This window comes from Paramisgurnus dabryanus, chromosome 9 (genome assembly GCF_030506205.2).
Source record: "Paramisgurnus dabryanus chromosome 9, PD_genome_1.1, whole genome shotgun sequence".
Taxonomy (NCBI): domain Eukaryota; kingdom Metazoa; phylum Chordata; class Actinopteri; order Cypriniformes; family Cobitidae; genus Paramisgurnus; species Paramisgurnus dabryanus.
In genome coordinates this window covers 9816324-9822625 of record NC_133345.1, presented here as the reverse complement: position 1 = coordinate 9822625, position 6302 = coordinate 9816324, and the positions used below count along the sequence as shown (strand labels likewise).

Sequence of the window (6302 nt, the reverse complement as noted above, 5' to 3'; positions counted from 1 at the left end):
TAAGGTGCACGTGTCTTTTGTTTTTTTTTCCTCAGGGTAACATGGTGGAAAAGAAAACATGACGTAAGGTTTCTACAGCCTGGCATAAACTTTTTTTCGTTTGATGAAAAACTCTACTTGATGCCGAAATGTACATCAGGTTCTGCTGTGGAGCGTCTAGTCTTTGGCCATCTCATTTAGAGAGAGCACAAGCCCAGCAACCCCATTAACTTCACTCTTTTCCCCCATCTGTCAAACCACACAAAGTCACTTGGCACAAATATTACAAACCTCAGCGACAGCAACAATGAACCAGTGTGAGTTCATCCTTTGACCAACCTCCGTTTAACCCCCAGAAAGTCTCATCTCTGTTGAATCAGGCCTCAGACTCAATGCACGTCTACATTTCCTCCACTCAGGACAGTAATGTATACGGTCCTGTTATGCTCTCTGACCTTCTAAAACTTGAAGTTGTTTTCAGTGGAGTTCAACTGATTTAAGCAGAGGTGAATTTCTGTGACACTTACCATTTTGTTTTCAGTGGATAGAAAAGAAAGTTAAACTCATGTGCATTCTTTTATGTGGGGTATAATCATGAAGCTAAATAGCTCAGTCCATGGCAATGGGATTCTCTCTCTTTATCTCTCTCTTTGAGGTATTAGATTTCAGGAACCTGTTCTATCTCTGTGCATATACCATAACCAGATCTAATCTCTGTTAATGCCACAGCTCTCTGGCAGCAGCCACAAAGATGAGCAGATTAGTAGATAGACACTGCAATTAACCATCATCCTCCTCTGTAATGTTTGCTTTATCTCTTATGCACATTAATTTTTATGTAACATTGGTATACGTTATAGTTCAACTTATTGAAGAATAAGAATAAGCACAGCATAATATTGATCACTGTCTTCTACACTTGGACATCAGTCATAAATTTTAGCTTGGTTTATTTTTGCATGAGTTTACTATTTAGTCAATGGGACAGTTCCATTCAAATGTGAATGATCACTTGACCTAAATGTGTTATCTCACTTAAAGGTGTGTGCTTAAATGTTTTAAAGTATTTTGTAGTCATAAAAATGTAATTGTGCCAACATATTGATTTCTTTTGTTAGAATCGGTGGTCTATCCATATAGATTTTTTTTAGTGGCCGATGCCAATACTGTTATTGAGAAAGCAATGTGGTCGACTTTTGATATGAAGCCAATTTAACACATAATTAAAGTGACAAACAGAAATTGTGAAAACATGTATTGTTTATAATATTTATGTATATACCATTTTAAAGTACTACAACAATATAAAAAATGCATATACTGTATTTATTGCAGGTCTGACATTTCATGGTACTGTTTGACTAAAACTGCTGCATGTGTTGCTGTGTGTAACACAACCTTACGTGATGTGAAAAAGTGTAAAATTGGTACATTTACTGTCTGTCGCTGTCTTTTCATTACGAACTTCTAATTTAAGCAACATAAAGATTTATCTTTATAAAAAATATAAAAAATCTGCATATATATGATCTACAACTAGATATAACTCGAAAAATAAATTATTTCTTTCTTTCTTTCTTTTTTGCATGTCTAGAAAGAGTAAATAAAAGACATCCAATAAGATAGATTGGATATCTTTCAATAATATATACAGTATATATGTATATATGTGTATATATATATATTTACAAATTTTAAGCAAAGTTTAAAGAGTGGGTATTTTGAAAAAGCCAAAATATAGTTGAATTTACTTAGAATTAACAAAGTAATTCCCAAAATGACATATGTGTTATTTAGTACTTTTAGGGGTGGTTTCCCGGACAGGGATTAGCTTAATTCAGAACTAGGCCTTAGTTTAATTAGGAAATAAAACTAGTTTTAACAAACATGCCTTACTAAAAACATTACTTGTGTGCATTTTGAGGCAAAACAAAGGTCCCTGATATATTTTGAGATATGTCAGTGCAAGTTGTTTTCAGTTTGGACAGCTCTTACATTTATTTTAGTCTAGGACTAGTTTAATCCCTATCCGGGAAACGGCCCCTTAATGTGTTTACTATTAATCCTAAATGTAGAATTAAACATAAATAAAGAATGAGTAGTGTCCATAACTTTTTAATGGCAGTGTTTACTTAAAAACCCACGACCAAATTACTTCAGTTTTGAATTCAGTATTCCCCATAAAATGAATAACAACAATTTTTCTAAAAGGCTGGACATTGTAAACATATTAAGGGATTTATAAAGAAAGTTTCCGGCAACAGAATAAAACAAATAATAAAGAATTCCCAGCACGTTTAAGAAAACCAAAGCACCATTCCATTCACGTACTGTATTTGCGCTCATTTACATGCAAGATCCCTCTCCAGAATTCACACACCCCTTTACAGCCCCATCCGCCCCCTACACCCCCTCCCCATGAACACACACACACTCCAGTCCTGACACCTCAGCCCAAACTCATATGAAGCTTGCTAGGATGCTTTAGAGCCACCAGGACCATTTGAAAGCTGTTACTGCAACACGATGGCAAGATAGCAAGATCCTTCTTGTTGTCAACGGACAGCACCGGGCGTGTCTGCAGCGTGGGCCGTGGGAGGTAGGACGTACCGTAAGTGGACCCGATTCAACCCACCACTCCCATTTACCGGCGGCAACCGCAGCGGGTGCGCGGAGGCGCGCTTCCTTCAGTCCGTCATTTATTTTATACGCAAGAGGAGGAGACCCTGACATTTGCGTCGCGGGAAGAACATTTCAACCTACGGAGAGGAGTGATACACTAGCGGACGCTTGGGATGTTACTTGGTATGATGTTTGGATATACTGGAGTAGAGGCGAGGACTTGCACGGATTAGATGAAGCGCTTTCGTTGATTTGGGCAGGAAAAGTATGCTTCACAAATACGTTCCTGCAATTTTGTTTTTAGTCTAAATGCAATTGCAGTGATTGAATGTGTATGTGATGTGGATACTGAAGGACATCGTGCGTAACAAATGAGACTGAGATCAATGCATCAGAGCTCCAAAAAGACAGATCTGCTTTGGTAATACAGAGCCCAGTGTCCGCGCGTGGATATGTTAGTGTCTGTGGATGCGATGCCCTGCTTTAGCTGTCAACTCATCTGAGAGTTCGCGCGCGCTCTCTGAGCGCTTTCGGATTCACGGACTCTGATCGGACCTGCCTGGCGAGCAAAGTTAAACACGACTGTGGTTTGAATCCGAGACCGAGAGACATCAAAAATAAGGTAGGCTAACAGTGATTTTCTGCGTTTGCGATATATGGGATGTGTGATTGTAAGTGGTCTTAGTTGGGGTTTTATTAAAAGCAAGACTTTGCGTCTGACCTTTCAAAGGGTAGCCCAATGAATAGGCATCGCTCTTAAGTTTTTATTTCATCAAAAGGATAGGAAAATGTATAGCAGTTAGATTTAAAACATTGGTTGGGCAAATGTATAGGCTATACATTGCTCGTAAGGAGGGAGCAGCGAGGCGTTTGCTGGTGCCATCATTTTCGTGTGGATTTGTTTAGTTTATTCTCATTTGATTGCGATTTTCGCAAGGGGGATTAGCTGACTATTTATAAAGGGATTTCGATTCAGTTTCCAAATGAATTCTTTGAAATCTAATTAAAAAGAAAACGTCGAGACATCCCATACAATAATTCTCAGGAGAGTTGGTTGACTGAATTCAGGACCATGGATAGCGCCCATGTCATTTAAAGGAGGAGGTGGAATAAATTCAACTTATTTCAGTATTTTAGGAATGTGCACGATTCTAAAGGTCTCAACTGCTTAGCATTTGTCAAGAAATGTAACCATTCCGTCCATGTAAGCAGTGTACCATAAATTATGCAATGAAAATAGTCAAACATGCTTCAATAGAAACAAGACCAATTTGTCTGTTACACTGTACTTTATCACTGTTTCACACACCCTAACTAACACACACAGAAATAGACAAGAGTGAGAGATGTAAGAGTGAAAGAAAGCCAGGTACAATTTTTTAAGGTTTTTTTTTTTTTAATCTAACATTCTTAAGAACCATGACCCTGAACTAGCACTGAACAGCTCTGTTGCCATGTGACAGACTGTGCATCCTAATACTGCTATTCTTCTCAGCCAAAAATAGATTGTCTGCCAAGTGGAGAATCACCAGTGGTGACTAACGTTATCAGACATGAATTATAATAAGATATCAAAAAAATCAACTGATTAGACTCTATCGGGAGGCTCATCACTCTATGTCTAATAATTGGTATACCACTGTGTGCCACACCTAGTGGCTGTCAGGTATCCTGTGGAAATGTATAAAATTACTGTGTTTGTGTGTGCAACAGATAACAAACATGCACATACAGCTACTGTATATTGTCAGTTAAACTAAACGTATACATTTTTTTTTAAACTGGCAAATATATAATGTAATATGATCTACTTGATTACAGTAGAATTGGGTTAAAATAAGATAAATTAACATTTTCAATGTTTACAGTGTGTTTTATGTTAAGTATATTCCTTTTAGTACATGCAATGTTTGAATCAAACCATCCTCCATGTTTATCTGCATACAGAGATTGTTTGAGATTATAGAGAGAAAGCTAATTCTTTTTTATGGTAATTTCTGGTTCACACCTCTTTATGTCATTGGCTGATGAACAAAACTTTGCTAGACCCATCACAGTTTGGTATTTAAATTATGACTCTAAATATTGATTTTGACAATCAATGATTTCATTTTTGAGTTAAATCAAGGATTTAAGTACCAATCATTTGTCACATTAATAGCTGGAACTTCAGCCACGCCTGACAGATATTACAATTGATTGGCTTGGGGCACTTGATCTGATAGGTGGTATGTGTTTTATACATTTTCCTATATTTAAGAAAACTTGACTGGTGTTTTGAGATGTTAAAGCCACATAGCCTCTCTTTCCCTCTGTATGACATGGTCACTCTGTCTGCCATTTGGGAATTAGAGGGTGGAAGTCTATTATCCTGAATCTGGCAACCCTGTGGCAAAGCATGCCTTTTTGTGCTTCTGTTCTTCCTGGTGCCATCCATGCAATCCCGTTTGTGCATCCACCCATGCTTTGGGTCTACTTTGAGTGTATGTTTGTGCTGCTGGGTTACTCTAAGATTAAGACAATTGTACCTTGCATGTGGGTCAGAGGCAATGCAATGATACTGTAATAAGGAATTAAACTGTAGCTTTGTAAATCACTCGCTTTGGCACACAGCTGTGTTTTTCCAGCAAGACTTTGGGATGCTGTTTTGTCCAAAATCTTGTTGTGTGACACACCTCAAGTCTTCAAAAGCCAAATAGGCAGCATTATACTATAGGGTTTGCTTAGCTCTAAGCAATTTCTAAGCATTTTTCTGGTATTCATATATAACTCATACTACTGTCTATCTTCCTCATACTACCCATCCTCCACTAAGGCTTGCTTTATTTTTGTTCTCACGACACCAAGAGTCAGATTCAATTGGTTTTATTCTTTCATCTCTAACTTTCCTAAAGTACAAGGATGTTAAGCGTGGTGTACAGACCACGCTTGGCATTATGGGCCCTTTGATCGTAGTTCTCTGATAACCTTGCATCATACCAAGGTTATTTCTCTCTTTACCAAATAGGAGAAGACTGAAATAGTGGTGATTGTTGCCAATCAATTCTAGTGGTAATGTTGAGTTATTATTCTAGGTAATTGTCTGGGATGTGGGAGGAGTGGTGAGTGATTATTATTGTTGGTCGATTTAAATAATGACATAATAGACAGCGGCAGGTCTGAGGCACAACTCATACCCCACCCGCTTACATTTACTTAAGACAAACTGATCGTGTTTACATTAATACCTTGCCAAGAAGGCCATTAGGCACAAAAAGACCATTTGCAGGAGCATTACTGTAAGGCGTGACCACTCATCGCGAAGCACGGGTGCAAATACGCATTAGGTTTTGAAAGCAGCCGTCTGTCAGTCAGACACCCCTTGCAAATTCAGCAGAACTCTAGAGATACTGCGGAAAGAAAGGCATTGTTAGTTTTATTCTGTTTGAATCAAATATTTGCGCTATCATATAAAACATCTTTGGATAAAATGCGGAAATAGTTCAGCCTTACATTCAAACCATTCAAACTATTTTTCTTTCTCCTCTCTCGCATTTCAACATCATGTTTTCATGTATCTCCGCACTTCTTGTGTTTTGTGCCTTGAGGACTGTTTCTTTATTTCTCTTTGTCATTCTGTGAGTGATCATTTTTCCGCGCATCTGCAGTGTAAACATAGCTCCGTTACTCAGCACTCGGGGAGAAGGGCTGGCCGTGGCGAA

General features: G+C 38.1%; 1 protein-coding gene across 1 annotated transcript in view; it reads left to right on the top strand.

Moving 5' to 3' along the window:
* Nucleotides 1–2426: 2426 nt before the first annotated feature.
* The window catches only part of LOC135773388 (leucine-rich repeat and fibronectin type III domain-containing protein 1-like protein), a 180431-nt gene continuing 176555 nt past the window's right edge, over nucleotides 2427–6302 (top strand). Inside the window, exon 1 of the mRNA XM_065282937.2 lies at nucleotides 2427–3223. The gene's annotated coding sequence lies outside the window, so the exon portion shown is untranslated. The remainder of the gene's footprint in view (nucleotides 3224–6302) is intronic.